Raw genomic sequence first — 17703 nt, forward strand, 5'->3', positions numbered from 1 at the left:
GACCCAGGGTAACAGGGGGGAGGGCTACATGAATTACATTGAGAGTTACATTTGTTGTAAATGGTATAAAATACTGCCTCTTGCTCCATAAGATCAGATAAAGTGACTTTGCTCACAGCATGTGTGCAGTTTCCTTTTTCTCCAAGCGCGCTTGACAATTAAGGGCGTAACCTCCTGATTTGGCCTTACTGGTGATCTGGCATATCACTAGTACATTAATTTTACTTGGTGTAGTCCTTTAAAATCGGTCCCAAAATTCTAGCTTTCTAGAAATCTCCCATTGAAAGCTATTGGATCCTTTAATGCTATTTACTTTTCCTTCTTATCAAAATGTCACACTGCTGAAATTTATTGAGGTCTCTTAAAACAAAGGTGCGAATGATATCTTATAGAATTCATAAATAAGGCAACACTCCCATGAGAACTGGGGATTTCATAGGCGATGAGCATGAATTTCTCTAAGTGATAACTGATGCAGGGGATGTCTGGAATTCACCACTAGTTTAGCTGTTTCCTTCCTGTGTAAATTCTCAAAGGCTATTAGAGATAATAGTTTTGACCTTTTTGTGTTTTCTTTGCTTTTCTATGTAAAACAAAGTGAGCGTGACTTTCCAGCTATATTGGAACTAAGCAAGAATGTTTCATGATATGGCATATCTATCCCCTGTACCTTTGTTTTTTCAATAAACTGATCATTAGTAGAAGGAATTATGCTTATCATTTGTTAATAATTATGCATTTAAGAAATTTCCTGCAATCATTAGTTCCGGAAGGGGTAAATGCTTCTTCCTCATAAATAAAGACTGACATAATCAATAGTGATTACAAGCAAACAAGAAGTGGATAAAAACACGGAAAATAAGTGAAATGATCATCTACTGTAAAGTATTTCTTACATTTTAATTAATTCTAATTAGATATTAAAAAATATTTGTGGATTATTCTTCTTTGTTACCAATTGTTAGTTCATGTGAGTAATGTCTACTCTTACTATATGCACTAATGAGGGTGACTTTCTCTGGAGCTATCTGTAGACCAGTATTCTCTTTTAGAAATGACCCAATAGTAGCATGTGTGGAGCCTCCATAGTTTTTTTTTTTGCAGATATATTTAGTAGTGTTTCATTTCCCCTGTGGTTGTCCAGACTTTCCAAAGATCATAATTGATTATTAGGAGATCAATAAAAGGGTCATTTCATGAACATGTTATTATCAAGGAACCTCTTTAAAGGAACCAGTCAAATGATTCCTACTGGGCAAAGTGCATCAGGGCATCACTGCCATTACTGGTATATGGGGTCCTGTGAGCATAGGGGGCATGGACTGGTGAGACATGCTGGCTGCGTGTTTCAGACAGTCCAGGCCTCCCTCTTTTTTGCTTCTGCTCACTGGGATGATCAATGCTGGGAGAATACCGGGCAGACAGTGAGTGAGGGAGGATCAGTGCTGGATGGGAAACAGGCTGAGAGCTAGTGAGGAAGGATGTCGGACTGATTGGTTGAGCGTAAAGGAGGATTGGTGCTGGGAGGATGCCAGGCTGAAAGTGAGTGACTGAGGATCAGTACTGGGAGGATGGCAGGCCAAGAGTCAGGGAGTATCCGTGCTGGGAGAATACCGGGCTGACAGTGAGTGAGGGAAGATCAGTGCTGAGAGGACACCGGGCTGAGAGTGAGTGAGGGAGGGAGGATATTGGGCTGAGAGTAAAGGAGGCTCAGTGCTGGGAGGATGTTAGGCTGAGCTGAGAGTGATTGTGGGAGGATGCCAGGCTGAGAGTGAGTGAAGGAGGATCAGTGCTGGGAGGATGCTGGGCTGAGAGTGAGGGAGGATCAGTGCTGGGAGGAAACAGGGCTGAGAGTGAGTGAGGGAAGATCAGTGCTGGGAGGATGTCAGACTGAGAGTGACTGAGGGTGGTTCAGTGCTGTGAGGATGCTGGGCTGAGAGTGAGTGAGGGAGTATCAGTGCAGGAAGGATGACAGGCTCAGAGTCAGGGAGGGAGGATCAGTGCTGGGAGAATACCGGGCTCGTTGTGATTGAGGGAGGATCAGTGCTTTGAGGAAACTGGGCTGAGAGTGAATGAGTGAGGGAGGATATTGGGCTGAGAGTAAAGGAGGATCAGTGCTGGGAGGATGTCAGGCTGAGCTGAGAGTGATTGTGGGAGGATGCCAGGCTGAGAGTGAGTGAAGGAGGATCAGTGCTGGGAGGATGCTGAGCTGAGAGTGAGTGAGAGAGGATCAGTACTGGGAGGATGCCAGGCTGAGAGTGAGGGAGGATCAGTGCTGGGAGGAAACAGGGCTGAGAGTGAGTGAGGGAAGATCAGTGTGGGAAAGATGCCAGGTTGAAAGTGAGGGAGGATCAGTGGTAGGAGGAAACCAGGCTGAAAGTGAGTGAGGGAGGATGTAGAACTGACAGGCTGAGAGTGAGTGTGGTAGGATGCCAGGCTGAGATTGAGTGTGGGAGGATGCCAGGCTGAGAGTGAATGAGGAAGGATGCCGGGCTGAGAGTGAGTGAGGGAGGGAGGATACCAGGCTGAGAGTGAGTGTGGGAAGATGCCAGGCTGAGAGTGAATGAGGGAGAATGCCAGGCTGGGAGTGAGTGAGGGAGGATGCCAGGCTGAGAGTGAGTGAGGGAGGATACCAGGTTGAGAGTGAGTGTGGGAAGATGCCAGGCTGAGAGTGAATGAGGGAGAATGCCAGGCTGAGAGTGAGTGTGGGAGGATGCCAGGCTGAGAGTGAATGAGGGAGGATCAGTGTCTGGAGAATGCCGAGCTGACAGCAGCACAGAGTGGTTCATCCTGTGTGCATGATCAGTTTTTTTTTATCACCATAATTCCACAAAAAAATGCTGTAACAAGCGTTCAAAATATCACACCTATCAAAAAATGGTATCAATAAACACATTGCTTCGCCCCGCAAAAAATAAACCATCACACTCAATCACCTACTTTAAAAGTGAAAATCCAGAGTAAAGTGAAATAAGTCAGCTCATCTGGTTAATGCATGGATTCCTAATGCTCAGGAGGACTAGCATGGATATAGGCTGAGCAGCCGATGCAGGAACAAAAGAAAGATAGGTAGAATCCAGGGAGAGATTGTGACCTTGTGGTAAAACATAGCTTTTAATGAGCCATTTAAAATGCAAACATCACAGCATAGTGATCCACCAAATGCAATACTAGCACACAGCAGCACAGTGCACACAATGCAGCATTAGGACCAACGCATTTCAACTTGCGTCTTAATCATGGTACCAAGTCTTTCATTGGATTCTACCTATCTATCTTCTGTTAAAAATGAAAATGTTACGAGTTATAGAAAAAGGTGACACAACCCCCCAAAATGTTTTTTTTTTTTTTTTGCAAACTCCTTTTTTTCACCACTAAAATAATAAATAAACTGGACATGTTTGGTATCACTGTAATTGAACTCATGAGCAGAATTATATTACCAGGTCATTTTTACAACAAATTGTACATTGTAAAAACAATTCACAAAAAAACAATGCCATAATTGTATTTTTTCACAACTGCTCCCCACTTGGAATTTTTTTCTCAGTTTTCAGTACACTATGTGGTAAAATGAGTGGTGCCATTCAAGAGTACAATACACCCAGCAAAAAACAAGTCTGCACATGTCTATGTGGGCAGAAAAATGAAAGAATTATGGCTCTGTGAAGACAGGGCGGAAAAAATGGAAACGTAAAAGCAAAAATTGTCCACTGTATGAAGGAGTTAAAAACTTTTTTTACTTTTCAATCTGTAAAAGTTTTTAATCAGAGACATGTTTAGTCTTATTTGCATGAACATGTTAATGAAATGAAAAAAAGACAGAACAGGCCGGCCATTAATGTTGCATCTGTCAGTTAGGTTTCTTTCACGTGTCCGTGTTTAAAAAAAGTACATGAAAAAAATTATACTGGTGTCATCAGTGTGTAAGTATTTACCATCAGTGTAAAGTCCATGTGTCATCATTGTAGGGTCTGTGTGTCATCAATGTAGGGTCCGTATGCCATCAGCATAAGGTCCATGCGTCACCATTTTGTGGTTCATGTGTTTTTAGTATTTGCCCCTTGTATGTGGTATTATTGGTCACTATGTGGTAGTAATATGTGATCTAGTCATGGTGTGGTGGTATTTGTCCCTTGTATGTGGTGTTATTCAGTCAGCTCACAATGTTTATATAGAATACTTTAGGGAATCAAAAACCATGTCATATAAACCCCTATGAAAAGTTTTATGAGATATAACTTTTAAAAAAACACCTATATCAAGGAGGATACACATAAAAACCATTACTGAAAAAAACACATCATGGTGAAACTCCTATTGATTAGGATAATACTGGAAATACAGGGTAGGGGTTTACCTCAAGCACTAAGGTATACACGTAAAACAGATAGTCAGGACTAGGCTAAGAAGATACTGCTAGAGGAATATAACCTGCACATACCCTCAATCTATCCCAATCTTGTACCTGCCTACCAGCGGAGGTTGGCATCCTATATAAGCAACGTAAATAGCACCACCACTCCATGGTGGCTGCCCCTAAATAGCTCTGAATGTTTGCTAATCTAGTCAACAAGATAACAAGGCAAAAAACAATTCCATATCCATATTTGGAGTATATCTGCCAAATAAAGAGACAATGTGCAAAAATGAAAAACAAGTGCAAATAGTGCAAGAAAAGTTCCTCAAAACAGCAGGACTGGAGATCAGTTATACTGCACTGTTACCTGATTACTCATCTCATGCCTGTCAGTGGAGGTTGGCACCCTTTTTATATCAATAATGGCGCTTCGCTCCACAGCGGCTTTCCCTTGTATAACCCTCATATTAACTCTTAACAATGTAAACCTGGACTGATATAAAACTGATCACCAACTTTGCTTAGGTCACAACAATGCCATAGAAGGAACTTATCTGCGATCAATGCTGTTATTGTTTAACCAAAACCAAGGAGAAAGATATACCCAAATATCAATATAAGTTTCAAGTAGAAACACAACCTTATAACCAAAAAGACTACTTGAAAAAATTATACTGAACGCCAATATTGTAAAATCAAATATTTTATTATGATAAGACACTAAACAAAACTAAACACAAAAATATGAGGGAGGCAAGTACTATAAAACACAGAAGCACCGATGTAAGGGCCAATATGACAATTTATATAATTATACCCATGCTCTGGTCAAATAATTAATATGACTATGAACAACGGTAAGGAAGAAGAAAAAGGGCACATAAAATACCATTAGTTTATCCAAATATGTGGCTTAATGTGATCCCTTATAAGTAATCCAACTAAACAAAGTGCATAGTGCATACTGTGGAGTACATATAGCAGATCCTGCCAAGATTCAATTAATACATGGTGCAAATGCACATCTAGCAATCTCTAATAATATCAAACAAGATGCGGGGTTGAGGCACGGTATTTGAACGTGAACTCCGGTAAGGAATATCATATGCACTTTGCACTTTATCTTGTTTAAACTAATGGTATTTTATGTGCCCTTTTTCTTCTTCCTTACCGTTGTTCATAGTCATATTAATTATTTGACCAGAGCATGGGTATAATTATATAAATTGTCATATTGGCCCTTACATCGGTGCTTCTGTTTTTTATAGTACTTGCCTCCCTCATATTTTTGTGTTTAGTTTTGTTTAGTGTCTTATCATAATAAAATATTTGATTTTACAATATTGGCGTTCAGTATAATTTTTTCAAGTAGTCTTTTTGGTTATAATGCTGTTATTGTTACCTGCAGTAAGCTTCAACACGTTTCCTCATATCCAGGCTCCTCAGAGGCTGGTATTGATAATACCAGAAGTCCCATAATCGACGATGCTCAGATATGTATAGAGACCAGCTTGGTTAATGCTCAAACATGAATCCACTGTATCAATAATACAGACAACTCCCACTGATTACTGACCTTCCCACTTCAGCTAGAAGAAATCTCCATATTACCAAGCAATTCCCCGGTGTATTTTTTGTGTTATTCAGTCACTATGTAGTAGTAATATATGGTCTGTTCATGGTGTGGTAATATTTGTTCCTTGCATGTGGTATTATTAGGCAACTATATGGTGGTAATATGTGGTCTGGTCGTGGTGTGGCGGTATTTGTTCCATGCATGTGCTATTATTCGGTCACTATGTGGTGGTAATATATAGTCTTGCCATGGTGTGGCAGTATTTGTCTCTCGTATGTGGTATTACTCAGTCACAATGTGGTGGTAATATGTGGTCTGGTCATAACGTGGCAGTATTTGTGCCTTGTATGTCATAATATTCGGCCACTATGTGGGGGTAATATGTTGTCTGGTCATCGTATGGCAACATTTGTCCCTTGTATGTGGTATAATGCAGTCACCATGTGGTGGTAATATGTGGTCTGGTCATGGTGTGATTGTATTTGTCCCTTGCATGTGGTAATATGTGGTCTGGTCATGGTGTGTTGTCATTTGTCCCTTGTATATGGTATTATTTGGTCACTTTGTGATGTAATATGTGGTCTGGTCATGATGTGGCAATATTTGTCTCTCGTATGTGGTAATATGTGATCTGGTCATGGTGTGATGGAATTTATCTCTTGTATGTGGTAATATGTGATCTGGTCATGGTGTTGCAGTATTTGTCCCATGCATGTGGCATTATTTGGCCAGTATGTGGTGGTAATATATGGTCTGGACATGGTGTGGCGGTATTTGTTCTTTTTGTATGTGGTATTATTAGTCTTGGTATGGTGGATTGTGTTGTGTATGGAAGTCACTTGTTCTCTCTGATATAAATAAGGAGAAGATTCTTTATTTCCAACAGAGATTAATTACTTGGATGTTTAACTCCTCTCTGTTCTGTGACTATTAGACAGCAGCAATTAAACACTTACAGAGGTTCTCCTGGGAAAACAAGTAATTGCCTATGCTTACAACACATTCACACATTCAATATTTGGTCTGTATTTTACATCAGTTTTTGAAAGCCAAAATCAGGAGTTGGTGAAAAATGCAGAAGTAGTGACGTGTTTTATTATACTTTCCCTCTGACTGTTCCACTCATGGTTTTGGCTTACAAATAAGTGATGTAAAATACTGAACATGTGAATGTGGCCTAAGGATAAGTGATAAATTATTCATTGGTGGGGGTCTGACTTCTGGGACCCTCATCAATCAGCAGAATGTGGAACTTTTATCCCCATTAGAATGGAGTTCATGTGCGACATGAAAGCTAATCCATTCATTCCTGCAGTGGCTGCACTTGGCTTTTTCTGGTGAGGACAGAGTGTTGAAGTGGAGTTTTTCCAAGAGTGGGACGGTGGAAGCTTCAAAGGGTGAAGGGTCTCAAGGGGGCCTGAAAATGTTGCCAGTGTGGGGCCCTGAAATTCTGATGGCAACCCTGAACTGTGGGCAACATGAATTAGAGCCTGGCTACACGATTACAGCCAGGTATATCTTCTCTGAAATGCTCCAGAGTTTCAGAGAAAATAAATTCATGATCCAGCCATGCAATATAGCCAGAGACATGAAATGAATACTTAGGCTCCGCCACAGTCTCCTCTCAATGTGCAAATAAGGGAGAGACCTGTCAATCACCTGCAACAGCACTGGGAAGAGACAGCCTGAGCTAGAGTTAGACAAGTTTGATCTCCAGATATGTTTCTTGTGGTTTGATCACCTTGATTCAGATGACATGTGTTAGGCTCTGGAATTTTCCCACTGCACAGGGTAAATCCCAGAGCCTAACACATGTCATCTGAACGTGTGAGTGGCACAGCTCAGTTGCAGAGCATCTCTTTCGTCTTTGTGTGTGAGTTACACAGCTCAGTTGCAGAGCATCTGTTTTGTTTCTGTGTGCGAGTTCAGTTCATTTGCTGTTCACACTGAGTGGCTTTCAACTCAGTTTGTACGGGTAATCGCTAGTCCTGTGTTCCGTCATTATTCACTAGCAGCAGATTTCCATCTCTGCACAGTGGACCCCTGGTGGTGATTGCGCTTTATTATTTATTTTATTTAGTGCAATCCGCCAACCCTAACAACATGTTTCCTTAATAATTAGAGATTGTTCCAATAGGATAGCCCTTTTAAAAACTGTTAGAAAGTATAAGAATTTGGACTCTCCCAAAAGTCTAACATTTTTTAAATCGCAGAGGAAGGTGAATAGCAGCACCAGTGTTGAAACATGTAATTCTTTGTACGGAGGAGTTGAGCCAAATTATAGAGCCTTTATCAACATAAATGTCCAAATTGGATGTGCTCAGCATACATCAAGTAGATATTAACATTTTTTATTTCAAACTGTAGGTAAAAACTCTGAAAACATCACTGGAGCAAAGAACAGGATAAAGTCACTATGAGCAAAAAGTGAATTGATGTTCAATTGATGTAAAGAGTGACTTTATTGTTATCTTATATTTACAGATAAAGATAATAAGGCTTTTGAATGAGCACACAACTCTGGATAGAGAGAAGAGAACAGAGAGCCTTGATTAGGAGAAATGTTGTGAAAACTGCTGGATTGGTGATTTATAACTGTCTGTATCTCCTCAGACAATGAAAGGGAGTGAGGGGGAAAAAACAGCTAGCTGTTTACAATTCAATGAACCAGGGAGATTAGTCTAGGATGTTAAGAGTTAACTCTTCTTTTGGAATTTAACTATTGAGCACTCTGGCAAGAATCTGGTCAGGAACTAGAGGTCAGGCTCCATGGAAACCAGCTGTACACTATAAAAGATAACATTTCTCATTGCAGGTGAATGACAGCAGATAGAAAAACCAAGCCAATTGCAAACTTGCTTATGTTCTTGCTGTGAAACTAATTCAAGCCATTTAAGTACCTTGACAACACCCCTTTAATGCTCCAAATTAAACATATAAAATGCAGCGTAGAGCTCAATGTCTTCTGAAGCTATTTATTAGTTTAATTTTGCAAAATAACCACCTCATTATGTCAAGACTTACCATTCAGTAGGGAAGGATGGATGATTCACACCCTTAGCCACTGAGCCAATTTTTTAATCTTTCTATTGGATTGTTCAAATAAATAGCAGTCAATATTATTTACATTCTTTACACCCCAGTTTTATTTTTGGAAAAGCATTTTTATTCATATCGATGTTGCAATAGCCATCAGTAAAGTGGCCACCAATGCTGTCAATGTAAGAAATAGTATATAATATATATAATCTGTATATAAAGCAGAACCAACAAATCCTCTGGACTGCAGACTGTGAAGCACAGATACCAAATACGCCCTTCTGAAAATTAAAAGAGAACCTGTCAATTCTTTTGTTTTGCCTGTTTTTGCAAATACTGGCATTTTTCCATAATATACCAATTCATTTCTTTGAACTCTACATTTTTCCATTGTTCTGTTTTATCTCTGGAAAATGTATGAATAAATTGAAAGCTGGGCTGGGTGTTATAAGTTTGGGAAGGATGCAATTCCCATATTTCAGGGAAGAATAGTACCAAATATTGTTCTTAAAATCGAGATACTACTGAATTATTTCATGAGGGTTACAAATATCTAATAAAATGATGTCAGGATTGATGAATAGCACCCCCAAAAAACAAATTAAGGGATTCGCCAATAGTAAAACAATTTGAAAAGGTCAGGTGACTAGATGTTTCTCCATTGATGTGTGACCATTAGAGGCTGCGGAATTCCTTTGACTTTTGAACAGGGCAGACATAGCTGGTCCAGTCCTTCAAAGTGCCTGTCAATATGAGTATGAGTATAGAAGATGATGCTTCCATTTATTATTTGTAATTAATCTATGCCTAAAATAAATATCTTACAGTCCTACACTCCCTTTAAAATGAGGAAATGTTTTCGCATTTTCCGATCTTATTCCATCAGCTGTATCTTTTTTATCTATTTAATATTGCTGGACCTGTCTGATGCCCTTATTTTTGCTGAAAGAGTTGTGGAATTATTTCTTAGACTGGACTATATATTATATAATTTTACTTGTTCAAAAATTCTGTTGTTAATATTTTTATATTTTTTACATTTTTATTTTGTATATCTAAAAGTACTTGATAACTTAATTTTATGGATTTTTAGCAGTGAAATTTTAGCTTTTTCGAGTTTTTGAATTACAATGTAATAACTACAAAATAATGCTCTTCCATTCACGGTATTGCATATAAAGCCTTTCCCACTACAGTTAATTTTCACTTGTTTGGGTTTTTTTTTCTTTTTTTATTCTTTCCTCCCTTTCTCCTAAAAGTCCTAATTTTTTTATTTTCCATCGACATAACCGTATGAAGGCTTTTATGTTGCAGGACGATGTGGTTTTGAGTGACAGCATCCATTTTGTACTGACAAAGAGAAACAAAATCCAAGTGCAGTGCAATGGTGGGAAAAAAACACAATTTTGCCATTATTTTGGTGTTTTGTTTTTACATTGTATATTATTTGGTAAAAATAACCTAGCAGCATGATTCTGTAGGTGAATATGATTATGACAACACCAACTTGCTAAGTATTTTTTATTTATGTAATGAAAAAATTAACACTTATTTTTATGAAATTAATAAATAAATTAATAAATTAATATTTATTTATTCTGTGTCCTGTCACTTTTTTATTTTAACATCGATTGAGCTGTAAGAGGGTTTGCTTCTCACCTTGTGATCTGTAGTTTTATTGCTACTATTTTAGGGTAACTAGAGTACAAAGTTTGGATTAATTTTTAATTGCATTTTTTATGGACGTGCTCGAATAGACCTGATTTAGGCCTTAACTAGGTCAAGGGCTGTCAGTATTAAGGGATTGTACTAGACTAGAAATACATGGCTTGTTTTCTTAGACATACTGGCCCAGCTATCCTTTTATGGTGGATGATATTGCAGCTCATCTCCATTGAACAGAATAGTGTTAGACTTCAATTACACAACCTAAGGTTCACTGTGCCACTGATTTTGGGAAACACCTGCTATGTTTTTCTAACCCCATGCATGTCAAATGTTTTACTGTGTTATAGAGCTTAAAGGGGTGGTCCGAAGTACAAAGTTATTTTAAACCTAAATCCCTATCTATTAAGTGTCGTAATCTAAACTGTTTTTTAATATACTTGAATTAGAAATTCCCTATCATTCCCTATCTACACTATCAAGCTACTTTTCTTTTTTTTCACTACTTCCTTTATTTTCCGCATCCTCCCTGAAACAAAGCATCATCAGTGACACTCAATTCAGGAGCTGGGATAGTCCCTGCAATGTGCACAATGACAGCGCACTCTCAAATCAGTAGTAATAAACCGCCAACAAAGAGGTGTCAGAATATCTAACGTGCAGAGACTAAGTGACATCGCATGCGGGGTCAGCACTGGTCTCTGTATGCCAGGTATTCTGACAGTGCACTTAGATGATGGCTCCTTACTGCGGATATGAGCTGGCAACAGAGAGCATGCTGTCATTGTGCACATTGCACAGTGCACATTGCCTCTGACCCTGGATGACCTTTAGCTTCAGGATTCCAATATGCACTGGGATTCTCAAACAAAGCATCATCAAAAAAGTAAGAAGCAAATAAATAAGAAGAGCAGTTTGATAGTGTCGTTATGGAACGATAGGACATTTTTAATTCATGTATATTAGAAAACAGTTTATATTATGGCTCTAAACTGATAGGGATTTTGGAGGAAAATTACTTTGGACTTCAGACCACCCCTTTAACCCCGTCACCCCAAAGCCTGTTTTCACCTAAGTGACAGGGCCAATTTTTACAATTCTGACCACTGTCACTTTATGAGATCATAACTCTAAAACGCTTCAACGGATCCTGCTGATTCTGAGATAGTTTTCTCATGACATATTGTACTTCATGATAATGGTAAAACTTCTTCGATATGACTTGCATTTATTTGTGAAAAAACCAAAAATTTGTCGAAAATTATGAAAATTTAGCAATTTTCAAACTTTTAGTTTTTATGCCCTTAAATTAGAGAGTAATATCTCATAATATAGTTAATAGACAACATTTCCCACATGTCTGCTTTACATCAGCACAATTTTGGAAACATGATTTTTTTTTGTTAGGGAGTTATAAGGGTTAAAAGTTGACCAGCGATTTCTCATTTTTGCAACAAAATTTGCAAAACCATTTTTTTTACGGACCACCTCACACTTGAAGTGACTTTGAGGGGTCTATATGACAGAAAATGCCCAAAAGTGACACCATTCTAAAAACTGCACCCCTCAAGGTACTCAAAACCACATTCAAAAAGTTTATTAACCCTTCAGGTGCTTCACAGGAATTTTTGGAATGTTTAAAAAAAATTGAACATTTAACTTTTTTTTCACAAAATTTTTACTTCAGATCCAATTTGTTTTATTTTACCAAGAGTAACAGGAGAAATTGGACACAAAAAGTCGTTGTACAATTTGTCCTGAGTACGCCGATACCCCACATGTTGGGGTAAACCATTGATTGGGCACATGGCAGAGCTCGGAAGCGAAGGAGCGCCATTTGACTTTTCAATGCAAAATTGGCTGGAATTGAGATCGGAACCCATGTCGTGTTTGGAGAGCCCCTGACGTGCCTAAACAGTGGAAACCCCCACAAGTGACACCATTTTGGAAAGTAGACCCTTTAAGGAACTAATCTAGATGTGTGGTGAGCACTTTGAACCTTCAAGTGCTTCACAGAAGTTTATAATGTAGAGCCGTAAAAAAAATTCATATTCATTTTCACAAAAAATGATCTTTTTGCCCCAAATTTTTATTTTCCCAAGGGTAACAGGATAAATTGGACCCCAAAAGTTGTTGCGCAATTTGTCCTGAGTACGCTGATACCCCATATATGGGGGGGAACCACTGTTTGGGCGCACGGCAGAGCTCGGAAGGGAAGGAGCGCCGTTTAAATTGCAGACTTAGATGGATTGGTCTGCAGGTGTCATGTTGCATTTGCAGAGCCCCTGATGTACCTAAACAGTAGAAACCCCCCACAAGTGACCCCATATTGGAAACTAGACCCCCCAGGGAACTTATCAAGATGTGTTGTGAGAACTTTGAACCCCCATGTGTTTCACTACAGTTTATAACGCAGAGCCGCAAAAATAAAAAATATATTTTTTTCCACGAAAATTATATTTTAGCCCCCACGTTTTTATTTTCCCAAGGGTAACAGGACAAATTGGACCCCAAAAGTTGTTGTCCAACTTGTCCTGAGAACGCTGATACCCCATATGTTGGGGGGAACCACTGTTTGGGTGCACAGGAGAACTCGGAAGGGAAGGAGCACTGTTTTAGTTTTTCAAAGCAGAATTGGCTGGAATTGAGATCGGACGCCATGTCGCATTTGGAGAGCCCCTGATGTGCCTAAACAGTGAAAACTCCCCAATTCTAACTGAAACCCTAACCCCAACCCTAACCTCAGCCCTAACCCTAGCCCTAACCCCAACCCTAACCCTAGCCCTAACCCTAGTCCTAACCCTAGCGCTACTTTTACACTAGCGTTTTTTTGCATACGTCGCAATGCGTCATTTTGGCGAAAAAACGCATCCTGCAAAGTCATCTGCAGGATGCGTTTTTTCCCCATAGACTAACATTAGCGACGTATTGACACACGTCGCAAGCGTTGTGCGACGGTTGCGTCGTGTTGTGGCGGACCGCCGGCAGCAAAAAATGTTACATGTAACTTTTTTTGTGCTGACGGTCCACCATTTCCGACCGCGCATGCGCGGATGGAACTCCGCCCCCACCTCCTCGCACCTCACAATGGGGCAGCAGATGCGTGGAAAAACAGCATCCGCTGCCCCCGTTGTGCGGCGCTTGCACAGTATGCATCGGTATGTCGGGCCGACGCAGCGCGACGGCCCCGTACCGACGCTAGTGTGAAAGTAGCCTAACGGGAAAAAGGAAATAAATATATTTTTTAAAATTTTATTATTTTTCCCTAACTAAGGGGGTGATGAAGGGGGATTTGATTTACTTTTATAGCGTTTTTTGGGTGGATTTTTATGGTTGGCAGCCGTCACACACTAAAAGACGCTTTTTATTGCAAAAAATAGTTTTTGCATCACCACATTTTGAGAGCTATAATTTTTCCATATTTTGGTCCACAGAGTCATGTGAGATCTTGTTTTTTGCAGGACGAGTTGACGTTTTTAATGGTACCATTTTCGGGTACATGACATTTTTTGATCGCTTTTTATTCCGATTTTTGGGAGGCAGAATGAACAAAAACCAGCAATTCCTGAAATTCTTTTAGGGGGGGCGTTTATACCGTTCCGCGTTTGGTTAAAAGGATAAAGCAGTTTCATTCTTCGGGTCAGTACGATTACAGCGATACCTCATTTATGAAATTTTTTAATGTTTTGCCGCTTTTACACAATAAAAACTATTTTATATAAAAAAATAATTGTTTTTGCATCGCTTTATTCTGAGAGCTATAACTTTTTTATTTTTCTGCTGATGATGCTGTATGGTGGCTTTTTTTTGCGGGACAAGATGACGTTTTCAGCGGTACCATGGTTATTTATATCCATCTTTTTGATCGCGTGTTATTCCACTTTTTGTTTGGCGGTATGAGAATAAAGCGTTGTTTTTTGCCTCGTTTTTTTTTTTTTTTTTTTACGGCGTTCACTGAAGGGGTTAACTAGTGATATAGTTTTATAGGTGGGGTCGTTACGGACGCGGCGATACTAAATATGTGTACTTTTATTGTGTGATTTTTTTTATTTAGATAAAGAAATGTATTTATGGGAATATTTTTTTTTTTTTATTTATTTAGGAATTTTTTTTTTATTTTTTTTTTACACATGTGGAAAATTTTTTTTTCCCTTTTTTACTTTGTCCCAGGGGGGGACATCACAGATCGGTGATCTGACAGTGTGCACAGCACTCTGTCAGATCACCGATCTGAGAGGCACGTTCCAGAGGCTTGCCGGCGCCTGCTATGAGGAATTCTCAGCAGGCGCCGGCAAGCAGGGTCATCTCATGACCCGGAAGGAGTCCCGCGGCCATCTTGGATCCGGGGACTCCTTCCAGGTCACCGGAGCAGCGCGATCTCATCGCGTTGCTCCGGTGGGAGAGCGCAGGGAGCCCCCGTCCCTGCGCGATCCCCCTCTATACCGCTGTCACTATTGACAGCGGCATCAGAGGGGTTAAATGCCCGCGATCGGCGATAGCGCCGATCGTGGGCATTGCTGTGGGGTGTCAGCTGTCATATACAGCTGACACCCGCACCCGATCACCGCGGCGCTCAGCGCGAGACCGCGGTGATCGGGGCGCCGTACTAGTACTGCGGCTGGCACAAATGCAGTGCCAGCAGCGCAGTACTAGTACGGCGCATGTCGCGAAGGGGTTAAATGGCTCAGTTCATAGTTTTAAGATTCCAATTGTGTCAGTTATGTTTTCCCGTTTTCTAGAGTATGCACATGTCTCAGAATTCATGATATACCTATCATTATATAAATATATGCCCGCTAGTTTCAAGAGGTAATTTTTAAGCATGGCTAAAAAAGTTTTTTTGAGGCAAAAATTATGGTATTTAGCAAGTTTCAACTTTTAAAAGCTGAATTAAGAATTCATATTAATAAATAGGGTATTCTGTATTTTTTCCTAAATGACCTTTCATGAGCACAAAGAAAAAAGGCGTCATGAAATGTACGGAAAGAAATTATGGCGGATCGTCATTACAGCCTACGTTAATGTCCTCCATACTACAGTATCCCTGTTATCCCACGAAATTCCAGAGGATATGGAGTGGGTGGCTAATTTATGTTGCATTGGCTTATTTTTCTTTAAAGACGATAGATTAACTAGTGATTCATTTCTATTAGATCCGGTTGCCAACACTGAAGCAATTATTGTACAGTTGATTATGGTGAATTGCAAGAGAAAATATGTGAAAAATGCTCAATAGACTCTCCTCACTACCATCTCCTTAAGGGCTCATGGACAGCAATCATCTACAGAAATGTTTTTCATACCAACACGAGAAGCCAATTTCCTGTGTCACTTTCAATTGTATTGTCACAGAAGCCAGACATCATTGAGTAGAGACCATTAAGTAAATCTGTTCTTCCTGCTTTACATTGAAGCTGACAAAATGCACCTAATCTCTGGCTTAAGCTATTGAGCTTTGCAGGTGGTTAGGAATTGATCCACCCATTCATGTTATAGCAATTGACTATGAGCATCCGCCAGCTTGTTCATTGGAAAGGAATGTATCAGGTGTGGGCCGACACTGGTAAGGTTTACTTACTGAAAAACAAGTTTACATTGAAGGGAAATCTCTTCGCGATTTGGCATTTATTTATAGGATTTGATTTTTGAAGTGTCAATTGCATTCAGCTTCTCACAAGATAGTAAACTCAGTCAGCAATAAAATGGGATTTCTGCTTCTGCTCAAAATTTCATGTTTAAGGAACTAAACCGTTGAGGAAGAAACCAAAGTTTGTCCAAAATATTTGATTTACAAACAGAGATGTTGTCATTTTTCCTATTCAATTGCAATGGCTATTTACCGTATTTTTCAGACTATAAGATGCACCGGACTGTAAGACGCACCCAGGTTTTAGAGGTGGAAAATAGGGAAAAAATATTTGAAGCAAAAAATGTGATAGAATATTTACTAATATAAATAACATACTATTATATGTGGTGTTATTATATATAATAGTATGTTATTATGTTGGAAGCTACAGGTAGAAGATGGTCCTGTGGGACCAGTGAGGTGTCTGTGAAGTACTATATGAAGATGCTGGAGGGTGAGTATAAGAATGGGGGCACAGGGCTTATATTTAAAGCACCATTCCAACACTGAAAAATAACACTGGGGTGCTGCTTTAAGATCCCACGGGAGAACTATAACTCCCAGCATGTCCTGTGGATCCTATGGCATGCTGCAAGTTATAGTTCACCACAGGAGTGGCAGAGTTCTTTTTTATGTGTTGCAGTTACTAAACTTTTAATTATTACTTGTACAGGCTGTGCTCAAATCAGTGCAGGTCCTGCAGCCTGCCAGCCACGCTAGAAAACCAAACGTATCTCTCTCTACAGCTTACAGGACCTGTGGTGAAGTAATGAAGGTCTGGAGCATCACATGACCACACAGAGCCCTCCCTTTTCTTACCTCACCACAGGTCTGGAAGAGGAAGCTGCATTGCGTCTAGTGTGGTGTCTGCAGGACCTGTGATGACATAATGAAGAGGGAGGGCTCTGTGCTGTCATGTAATGCTCCAGCCCTCCCTCTTCATTACATCACCACAGGTCTCATAATGATGGGAGCACTCAGCATCAGCACAGCCCGCGATGTGCTGTCGGGTATGCGACTTCGGCGATCTCTCCTGTGGCACCCTACTCCTGCCACCACATCTTACATCCTTAAAAGGTTACTGAATTTGTGATCTTACTGAATACCACTGATGTTTTTTCAGTGATCTCGCATCATCTCACACTGTAACTGATGAAGGTCTGAAGCAAGACCGAAACGTTTTATTACTACAGTGAATCACATTAAATATGCTGTTTGATCACTTAAGTTGAGTGTTGGGTCTATTTAATATATACCTATGGTGTGGGATCCTACCTAAGCACCCTTACATAGTTGTGCATATGGTACCCTTTATTATGTCATCAACATGAAGCAGGGAAGGAAGACAGTACTGAAAGAACAGTGATGATCATCTGACCAGACCGCATTGTTTTGGGGTATAATAAAAGTTTTTTTTTAATCATGCAAAGGAGA

The sequence above is a fragment of the Ranitomeya variabilis genome, chromosome 4 (assembly GCF_051348905.1).
Source record: "Ranitomeya variabilis isolate aRanVar5 chromosome 4, aRanVar5.hap1, whole genome shotgun sequence".
In the NCBI taxonomy this organism is placed as follows: Eukaryota; Metazoa; Chordata; class Amphibia; order Anura; family Dendrobatidae; genus Ranitomeya; species Ranitomeya variabilis.